We start from the raw sequence: 11,190 nt of genomic DNA, 5'->3' as shown, positions 1-11,190 counted from the left end.
GGATCCCTACATTTGTATCTTTGGGGTAAATACCCAGTAGTGCAATTGGGTAGCTCTACTTTCATCTTTTTGAGGAACCTCCATACTGTTTTCCAGAGTGGCTGCACCAGCTTAGAAGCTGACAATTTTTTTTAAAGGGCCAGATAATTAATATTTTTAACTTTGTGGGTCAAGAGGATATTACGGAGGTCCTTAATAACCATTTAAAATGTAAAAACCTTCTTAGCTTTTAGTCAGTAAAATAACAGGCAACCAGCCAGAGCTGGGCCATAGGCCATAGGTTGCTGGCCTCAAGGACACATCATCATTTAAAATAACTACTCACTTAAGTAGTCTTCTGTTAATGCACATTTATATGGCTTCCATATTAATTTGCTATGATAAATACTGTGGCAGTCAACAATGTGTGTAAATCCTTTCATATTTATCTATTTACCCCAAAGAGTAAATTCCTAGAAATAGAAGTGATAGGTTGGAGCATATGATATTTTACTCTGTGATATGTAGTGTCAAAATATTCTCATTTATATTTACATTCTCATCAATTATGTACAAGAGAGCCTGTTTTACCATGTACTCATCAACACTGGATATTATCAAACTTCTAATTTGTCAGTCCAGTAAGTGGAAAAAAATGGTATCTCACTGATGTTCTTACACTTACTATGACTGTCTTTTCACATATTATTGTGAATTTATTATTTACAAATTCCCTGTTTGTGCTTTTTGCCCATTTTTCTCTGTGCTTTTTTTCACATTGATTTGTAGGAACTCTTTACATGTAGGGAGAGGAACACTTTATAATTATGTGCAATATTTTTCCCCCCAGTTTTTCATTTTTCTTGTTTCTGGTAATCATTTTTCCTTTCTGTTTTAGAAGTCCTACATTTTATCTAGTTAGGTTGATAAACCATTTTACCATATAGTAAAATGTGTCTAGTATGCATGCCATGACTCTCCCCTTTTATGATTATGAAAGCATTTGCCTGTGTTTTATTTTAGTGCCTTTTTATGGTCTTTCTTTTACATTTTAACCTTAAGTTTATTTAGAATTTATTTTCAGGTTCAAAATGAAGCAGAGATTCACCTTTATTTATTTATTTTTTGAATAAGGATAGCCAGTTTTCCTAACACTATTTAGACATCTTTTTTTTTTAAGATTTTATTTATTTATTTGACAGAGAGACACACAGCGAGAGAGGGAACACAAGCAGGGGGAGTGGGAGAGGGAGAAGCAAGCTTCCCACAGAGCAGGGAGCCCGATGTGGGGCTCGATCCCAGGACCCTGGGATCATGACCTGAGCCGAAGGCAGACACTTAATGATTGAGCCACCCAAGTGCCCCAGACATCTTTTTTTTTTTTTAAGATTTTATTTATTTATTTGACAGAGAGAGCACAAGCAGGGGGAGTGGCAGGCAGAGGCAGAGGGAGAAGCAGGATCCCCATGGAGCAGGGAGCCCGATGCGGGGCTTGATCCCAGGACCCTGGGATCATGATCTGAGGTGAAGACAGTTGCTTAACCAACTAAGCCACCCAGGTGCCCCTATTTAGACATTTTAATCCATGATTTTGAACCCCAATATAAATTCCCATGCATAAATTGAGCCTAAAGGGACTCATTAAAAAAAAAAAAACTCACAAGGTATCAAGGAACTGAGTATTTTGATTCTAGCAATTTATTCACTCCTGGCCTTAAGTGAAGAATTCCTTGAGAAACAAGGTATGCTTTATCTTTAACTGGAAATTTTTTACCTGATAACAATCTGTATATCAAAGATAAAATTGTTATTATTCGGGTTGACAGGACTGTTTGTGTTCCCCTGAGCAGAAGGACAGTTAATAGAACTGAGAAATATAACTATACCAGTGCTGTGCCTTTGTACTTTATCTGCATATATGTGTGACCACCATTACAGACATAAAATAATTTGCACAATGAGTAGTCAAACCTAAAGAGTAAAAAAAAAGAAAAAATCATAGGATGACATTTTACCAAGTTTAAAAAAAAAAAAAAAAAAAAAAGGCACCAATTTGGATGCAGTCTTGGCTGAATTCTAGCTCCAGAGTTCACAGGTGTGCAGGCCCGAGCACGGCCCTTCCCCTCCATGGGCCTCAGCTCTCTCTTCTGTAAAATGGGCTAATAATTAGAACACCTGACTCACACTGTTGTTGGTGTGACTTGAAGAAGAAGGCAGGAATCCACTGTGCCTGGGGTTAGCCATTGCTATCCAAGGGCCTTCACACCTGTGGTCTTAACTTAAACTCCTTCCCCATCTCACGCTGACACCTCCAGTTTCTGGTTTTTTATTGAACAAGCCAGTGCCTGACTGCAGAGTACACTTAGCTGGGTCCTTGACCTTGGCTTTGTTCCTGTCCACCCCTGGCCCACTGCTCCCGGGGTCCTGTGCCCGTTATGGTCCAGCACCACTTGACTTCCATTCCTGTCCCAGCCCAGAAAGTCCTGGCCCAGCCATGGGCGCGACCTTGTAGCTCCAACCAGAGGTTGCCATGTCTTTTGAGCCCTCTCCATTGGGCTGCTAGCTAGGGTCCCACTTGGTCCCACCACTTTTCCCTTCCCCTTGAGGATACTTAACTCTCACCAAGGTATTTGCACTCCCAGAGAGGATGATTGGGAATGCAAATGTTTGCTCTTACTGTCAGAATTTCTGGCATTGTGACAGAGGGCACAAGGTGTCTGACGGTCTGGGGGCCAGTCATCATGGTGGCAGCCATAAACATTTGCCATGGTATTTCATCTGAAGGTGACTTTTGCTCTCACATTTTGCCTTATGTAACAGTTATTTATGTGTCTGACACATATCCCTGATTTAGCTGTAAAGTCCATGAGAGATTATCTCTTAATCACCTATATTCTGGGTGGAAAGGTGACCACCCAGAACTAAGGAGTTGCGCTGCCCCTCACCTACCAGCAATTGTCTGTGGTCTTGAAACACCAAGGACAGTTTTGCTTGCTCAGATTTCAGGATTCTGAAATGAAAGCTGTGGAAGAAAAGAGAGTGTGTTTAGTGGATTCTTTGTTTCTTTCTTTCTTTTGTGTAAGGGAAAGAAACCCAGCTCCAACTGGCTGAGGAAGGAAAAAGACCTGAAAAGGCCAGGGAAAGTCCAGCATGGCTGATTCGGGGATTGGGTGGGGATGTGGGTGGGCATAAAAAGATGTCACCCACCTTGTTCTCCCAGTTCGTTCTCTGCCTCTGTGTGCTTTCCGTTCTCTTCAGGTTCATCCCTCACAGTGGCAAAGATGGATGCTGGTGGCTCCTGGTGTCTTGCCCCCATCCCTGCCCCCGGCAACTCCGGAAAAAGAGCACGTCTCATTCCCAAAAAGCCCCAGAAAAAAATGCCCAGAATTGCACGTTCATGGTCATGTGGACCATAAAGTCATCCCTGAGCCAGTCAGGATAACCTGGGGCTTGGAGTGTCTGCTTGGCTGGACCCAGGTGGATGTCCAGCCCTTGGAGGGGTGGGGAGGACAGGTTGGGGAGCAGAATGGTGGAGGGAGGCTACCAGCTCTGCCAAAATCATGTAAACTGAGAGCCAATGGAAGACCTGTGGTTTCTCCCAGGAAAATCAAGAGGCTGTCACCTAAAGAAAGAGGAATTAGCTCTTAAGCAGATGCTAATGCCAGATATCCATTACAGGGGCAGAACAGGTGAAAGAGCAAGTGAGAGAGAGAGAGGGAGATGTTAGGGAAGCCAAATACTGATACAGAGGAAAAAGGCAACTTCTGTAATTTTAAGGAAAAATGTTCTTCTTTTTTTTTTTTTTTTTTGTTAGCAATCAAGAAAGCATTAATATATCCATATTCATAGTAGCATTATTCACAATAACCATAAGGTGGAAACAACCCAAACACCCACCCATGGATGAATTAGGATAAACAAAATGTGGTCTATCCATACAATGGAGTATTATACAGTCTTTAAAAAGAAGGAGGTTCTAACACCTGCTAAAACATAGATGCAACTTGAGGACATCATGCTAAGTGAGATAAGTCAGACATGAAAAGGCAGATACTATATGATTCCACTTATATAAGGTACCTGGGGTAGTCACATTCATAAAGACAGAAGGTGGAATGCTTCTTTTCAGGGGCTGGGGGAGCAGGGAGCATGACGTTATTGTTTATTGGGTAAAGAGTTTTGGTCTGAGAAGATGAAAAAATTCTATAGATGGCTAGTCATGATGGCTGCACAATAATGTGAATGCACTTAATACCACTGAAATGTACACTTACAAATGGTTAAAATGGTAAATTTTTAATGCTTAAGACAAGCCTCAGACCAGGAGAAAATATTGCTGTATGTAAAGTAGAAAGAGGATTTGTATCCAGAGTATTCCCAAAACTAAATAACAATAAAAGAACCAAAATTTTAAAGTATGGGCTTTCAGGATTCGAACTGACATTTCAACAAAGACATGTTGGTGGCAAATAGGCACATAAAAAAATGTTCAACAAATGAGTGAGAATAAGGTGAGAATACGGAGGCACTGGAAGGCTCATATGCTGCAGGTGGGAATGTACATCCATTCCAGAAAACAGCTTGGCAGTTTCTTAAAAGTTAAACTCACACCCACTATTCCTCTCTTAGGAATTCACTCAAGAGAAATGAAAGCACATGTCACTGAAAGACTTGTTACAAAAATGTTCCTAGCAGCTTTATTGGCAGCATCCCAAAACTGGACCATGTCCATCCGCAGGTGAGTGGGTAAGGACGTTGTGGTATAACTGTACAATGGAACATTCCACAGCAACCAGAGGAAGAGGACTTCGTACATGCTAGAATGTGAATGAATCTAAAATAAATACAGCCAGGGAAAGAAGCCAGATGAAAAAGAGCATATACTGGTTGATTTCACCTGTGGAAAATTCTGGAAAACCCATACTTATTTATAGTGGCAGAAAACAGATTTGTGATTGCCTAGAGACAAGAACAGGGTCACAAGGGAACTTTGAGGGATAATACATATGTTCATTGTGATGATGGTCTCATGGGTAGATACATACATCAAAACATCAACTGTATACTTTAAATATGTGTAATTTATTGTCCATCAGCCATACCTCAGTAAAGCTGTTGAAGGAATAATTTTTAAAAATCCAAAAGATACTTCTGGTTTCTGTTTTGAGATAGTTTACCTCTTTTAAAAAATATTTATTTATTTATTTGAGATAGAGCAAGAGAGAGAGTGAGTGAGAGAGAGAGCAAGTGTGGGGAGCAGGGGGAGAGGGAGAAGCAGGCTCCCCGCCGAGCAGGGAGCCCGATGCGGGGCTCGATCCCAGGACCCTGGGATCATGACCTGAGCCGAAGGCAGACATTTAACGACTGAGCCACCCAGGTGTCCTGAGATGAAAAGCATAGGCGCTCCAGTTAGCAAACTGATTCTGAGCCCAGTTACTTAAGACCTTCAGTGAGTTGCCAGGTCTTTAAACTTTGATTTCCTCGTCCACCAAATGAGGACAGGACCAGCCTCACAAGATTGCCATGAAGAGTGAGGAGTCAGCAGGGTCATGTTTGCTAAATGCTCCCTATGACGTCTGGGATAGGGCTCGTTGACCCCTAACCTTTGTTGTTATTGACCATAATTTCAATTACTGGAATAATAAAGGGCGTAGTGGAGCCTTCTGATTTTTTAAAAAAGACGATTTCTAAATGGGCATATTCTTATATTTTATAGGCATAAAATGTGGCAGCCTACGACCTAGAAACTGAATTCGGTGCTCTCTTCTAGGGACCGCAGATTGACCTGCAGATTTCCTCCTGGTTTTGTCCAGAAGGTAACTTCCTAAACACAGACTGGTTTATTTGTAGCTTTTTATTGAAGTGTAATATACATGCAGAAAAGCACACACACTGTGACAGCTCAGTGAATTTCCTAAGGTGAACTCACCCTGTTGGGAGCATCCAGATCAAGAGACAGAAGATGCGCAGCACCCTGGAAATCTCCATGTGCCCCGTCCTTTGCTTACTTTTGAACTTCACACTGTATGACGTGTGCTCTTTTGTCTTTGGTTTCCTCCACTTCGTGACATTCATCTAATTGTTAGCCAGCCTACATGATTTACATTTTCCATGAGACTTTCTTACTCCCTTTACAAACATTATCATCTCTTTTTTCAGACTTGAAGGATGAGTAAGATTTTGCCAGATTTAGGAAGCAGTTGTGGGTAAAGGAAACAGACCATCCAAAGGCTTGAGGGTATGTAGGACTATGGAATGTTCCAGACACTGAAAAGAGACATGTGTTCTGGGGAAGATATTTCCTACTTAGTTCAACAGTTTTCATAATTATGATCTTTCAGGGAGTTCCCAGAGTTTTCTACAATAAACAAGGGTGAAATCAATATCCCTGTACATATACTCCTATTTATTGAAGCTTTTCTTTTATAGGATCGATTTTCAAATATGAGGCTTGCTGGGTCTGTGAATTTAAATATTTGGTAAATATTGCAAGACTGTGTTACAAAATACTGTAGCCATTCACATTTCTACCAGCAATGCGAGAGCTGGTCTATCCCCTCCCCCGCCCCGGCCCGGTCAGCTTTGGTTGTTAATCAGTTTTTAAAAATTCCTGTTCTTTTTATTGTTCTTATTATTTTCAGTTGAATTGTGTTTTTTTTTCTTTTTGGCTATTAGAGTGATTGTCTTTTCATGTTTGCTAGCCATTTGGCTAGCAGGTCATAATCTCCAGGTCATGGGATTGAGCCCCAAGTTGGGTTCCCTGCTCAGTGGGATGTCTCCTTCTCCCTCTCTGTCTCCCTGTTTGCTCTCTCTCGCAAATAAATAAATAAAATCTTTAAAAAAGACATCAATATTTGAAGTTGATGCTGCAGGGGAGAAAATAGGGTTCTGGTGGCTGCTACGGGGAAAGAACAGGCTCAGGTTCCAATGAAACCCACCGCTCAGCAGAGAGAAAGGGGAGCAGACAAGTAAGTTGCCCTGAGCTCCAAGTAACCATATGCTGCGAATAGCAGCGCAGTGATTTTGAGAGAAAGAAAGTCACTGCTTCAGAAGAGGCTGAGAGGTTCTGCTCTAAGTTTCTGTGACTGTCCATCTCAGGATCAGCCTGAATTATGAAACATCTGCATTACAAATAGTGGTCAGTTTCAGGAAGAAATTATTAAGTTGAAAGCCTAGTTTGGTCAGGATTTTGGGAGGGAGTGTATCAGCTGGAAATATTCTCTGCTACAAGTGATATGAAACTCGACTCCCAGTTCCTGAAACAGGACATACATTGTTTATTTCAGAGGCTCCTAAATTTTTTTGGTTCACACCCGTTCCTGGGCCAAAAGGAAGACCTAATAGTCCTATTTATTAAATAAATAGGTCCAAAAAACATCGTATTTATGTCCAAACAACTTAGTAGCCATTTGAAAAAAAAATACACATATATTGAAAGGAAAACCATTTTACTTCTATTTTTTATTTCATTCTCAAGTGACTGTAAATAACTCAGTTGAATTGAGTACTTAAATAACTTCCATTCTTAAATGCTACAGGTGGGATGTGTGTACCTCTGGGCACCGCACAATTTCCCAGACCTTGAAATTGGATTGGACACTACCACCTACCTTTCCTCTTCCACATTGATTTTTATGTGGTACTTACTTTTTACTATGGCAGCCCCCATAAAACCAGCTTTGCAAAGACATGAGGTTATCGGAAGGAATGTAGGGCTATTTAATACTACAACTTTGAACAACCTTGAGCTAGTCATTCACATGGTGTCTGACAGATATTGAGCATCACTATATTTCCCTTGAAATTTTATAATACCCTGTAGTCCCTCTGAGTTCAGTGCCACTCTCCGGGGTGCCCTGCCACACAATCTGGGAAGTGCAGGTTTATTTAACAAGAAAGCCTGAATGAAGTAATTGATTTTGGACTTACTCTGGGGGCTTGGTGATATCATCAAAGATGCACCCTTCTGGCAAGTTGTACCTCATGGTCTTAAGATAGCTGCCATGGAGCCAGCATCATATTCTTGCACCACAATGCAGCTATCAAAGTGAGAAAGGAAGGAAGGGCAGTGTGATGGGATAAAATAGACCTGCTTTTATACTCCATCTGGACCTGGTGGTGGATGGCAGACAGGTACCTACAGTTGCAGAGACATCTTGAACTAAACAGGGATCTAAACAGGGATAAAAATTAGAGGCCTCGGTCATGTCAACCAGACCCGGGATTGGAAGACTGAAAAGTTGGCCAAGCCAAACAAGTTCTTAAGAAGACACTATCTTCCTAGCCCACCAGTTATTTTAATGGTTTGGGGAGACCAGGGCATTGTGTATGGAGACATCAGGCCAGGCAAGAAATCTTGAGTTGTAGAAACATATTGTTTTGCCGAATGACATTCAGTTTTCCCCTGGAGAGCCACTGGTTTTGGAGCTACTGAGACCAGCCCTGGCTCTGGCGAGGGAGGGCATGTCTCAGGGACTGACATCTGGTTGGCCCAGGGGTCAGGGAGGGTGGATGCCTGAGATTTGAGTGCAGAGTAGAAGCTGGCCCAGGGGGCAAATAGGACTCCGAATATGGGGAACAGCATGCGCAGGGAGGGGTGCCGGCGCCTGGCTCATCTGACACACTGTTTAGGATTCATGTGGCAGGAGATGAGTCAGGGGTTGGACTTGTTGTAGGAAAGATAGGGTCCGAAGCCGACGGCCAGGAAAGAATTCCTGAGACATCTTTGGTGCAAAAAGGTGGTTTTATTAAAGCAGGGGACAGGACCTGTGGGCAGAAAGAGCTACACTGGGGTCATGAGGAGTAGCCCATTATATACTTTCAAGTTGGGAGGGGGTTAGGGATAGTGCAAGCCTCCCAGGTATTTTGGAAACAAGGTTTCCAGGATCTTGAAGGGGCTAGCTATTGTTGGGAAAATGTCATTTATTAGTGTTTGGTAAAAACTCGAGTCATGAGACCCTTCAGATGTATATCGGTGGGTCATATGCTTGGGGGATGATTGCCAACATGTATCTTGGGGGTAGAGATAAAGGAAGTTTCCAAAGGAATTTTTGTATGTTAAAGTAGGCTTACAGAGTCCTGGGGGTCAGGTTAGGATTGCCTTTTGCCCTGAGCAAAGTATCAACATCGAGGGAGTTCCTAGAGGAATGTCACTCTGCCTGTTTTAAGGACTTGTCAGTGGGCCGTAGATAGTCAGGAAATTTAATAATTTCTCTTCTGCCTTCGTTTCCCACATCAGGACTCACAGCTTCTGTGGCTGGCTCTGGGAGTTTGGTTTTGCCCTGAAACCCACAGGAAGGGCTGACGGGTTTGATGAAGGGAGGGACGTGATTAGGTGGACAGTCTGGGGAGCAACAACAACTGCCTTGTGGCAGAAATTTCCAGTGCTCATGAAACGCCTTTCTTTTGCCTCCTGGGCACACAGTTAGACTACGTTTCCCAGACTCCTTTTCTTTTTTTTTTTTTTTAAGGTTTTATTTATTTATTTGACAGAGAGAGATACAGCGACAGAGGGAACACAAGCAGGGGGAGTGGGAGAGGGAGAAGCAGTCTTCTCGCTGAGCAGGGAGTCCATTGCGGGGCTTGATCCCAGGACCCTAGGACCATGACCTGAGCCGAAGGCAGATCCTTAACCGACTGAGCTACCCCGACGCCCCTCCCAGACTCCTTTGTGGTCGGGGGAAGCCACAGGACTGAGTTCTAGTCAATCAAATATGGATGAAAGTGCTATTTGCCACTTTAGGCCTAGCTCATAAAAGCATCCCGAACAACCCACCATGTCCTCTCTTTCCCCATCTGCTGGCTGGTGGCCTAGATGGTGAGTCCCCAAGGTGGCAGTGGCCTGAAACCCCGAGTCACCATGTCATAAAGGTCCTGCTACGAACTATTATGTCAGCAATGAAACAATTTGTATTATGTGAAGCCATCAAAACGTTGGGTTCTTTGGTGCACGGGTTAGCCTACTCTGACGAATAGGTACTCTGACAGACCATAATAATAGGGATTATTGATGGGCACCTGCTCTGAATTGGGCCCTGTGCTCAGTGCACTGTCTCATATTAGCTCACTTTTCCAGAAGAAAACACTGAGGCTGAGAGAAAAGCCAGCAGGCGAAGGGAGAGAAGCCTGACCCGCCCACCTGGACCAAAGTGCCCAACTGTGCCCTCCTGGTCCCCAGTATGGGAGGAACAGATTAAAATTGGGTGAAGCTAGGGTGATGAGGAGCTAGGTGATGAGGAGGAGTTCCTGCCTCCTGTGAAATGGGGAAGATACTAGATGATTGTAAATATTAATCGACGGAGTACACGTGAGGTGTCCAGTGCGGGGCCTAGCCCCTGGCCGGTGTATCATGACCATTTGATTTTTTTTTTTTTCAAGAGACTAAGCAAGAACTGATGGAGGCCTGGGTGAAACCAGGAGAGAAATGTTCTGGAAGCAGCTCTTGGCAGGACTGGGGCAAAGCGTGAAGAAGATGGGGGAAGCAGAAGATCGGACAGTTGTCTCGTGTTGCCATTTGCAGGGACACGGGAGGAAGGGTGTAAGAGACATCATGTACAGTGTGCAGTGGGTACAGAGGAGGGAGGGTACAGGTCTTAAGACAATCAACCCTAAACTTTCCGAAATGTGCAGATATTCAAAAGAGGGGCTGCATTCTGGAGCCTCCAGCTAAAAAGAGCTTTCAGCAAACTGTCATACCCTTGATGCATCTTCTCTGTCATGAAACAAATACTTTTTATCTATACAACCTTGGGCAATTTCTTCAACTTCTCTGTGCCTTGATTTTATCATCTGAAGATAGGGAGAAGAAATCATAGGGTTGTTGTGAATAGATGCGGGGAGCTTAGCACAGTGTTGGATATGTAGGCATTTTCATTAAATTCTTTTATCGCTGACCTATTTCTCTATGCATCTCTATCTGTACAGAAAAACACTCAGATAATAGTTATGAGCACTGAAAGAATCTTTGCCTGTCTTATTCATTGCTACATTTCCAGTTAGCTCTTAGAACTAGTTCATGGTAGGTATTTAAATATTTGTTGAATGGACTAATAAAGAAACCCATCTTTCTCCTCTTCTTTCCTTCCTCCAACCCTCCCCCATCCTTCCCTTGGTCCTTCCCTTCCTTTTTTCCTTCTCTCCCTCCTTGCTTCCTTCCCTCTTTCTTTCCATCCATCATCCACCCATCCACCATCCACTCATCCATCCACCCAT

At 42.9% G+C, this 11,190-nt stretch overlaps 1 protein-coding gene across 1 annotated transcript in view; it reads left to right on the top strand.

Annotated features, from left to right (window-relative positions):
- Positions 1–5,741: 5,741 nt before the first annotated feature.
- The window catches only part of AQP8 (aquaporin 8), a 12,234-nt gene continuing 6,785 nt past the window's right edge, over positions 5,742–11,190 (top strand). The window contains exon 1 of the mRNA XM_073889876.1: positions 5,742–5,795. The gene's annotated coding sequence lies outside the window, so the exon portion shown is untranslated. The remainder of the gene's footprint in view (positions 5,796–11,190) is intronic.

This window comes from Callorhinus ursinus, unplaced genomic scaffold (genome assembly GCF_003265705.2).
Source record: "Callorhinus ursinus isolate GAN/ISIS: 27379988/994484 unplaced genomic scaffold, GSC_fseal_2.0 scaffold120, whole genome shotgun sequence".
Classification (NCBI taxonomy): Eukaryota; Metazoa; Chordata; class Mammalia; order Carnivora; family Otariidae; genus Callorhinus; species Callorhinus ursinus.
The sequence above is the reverse complement of the archived record's forward strand: the minus strand, read 5'-3'. Positions and strand labels throughout refer to the sequence as shown.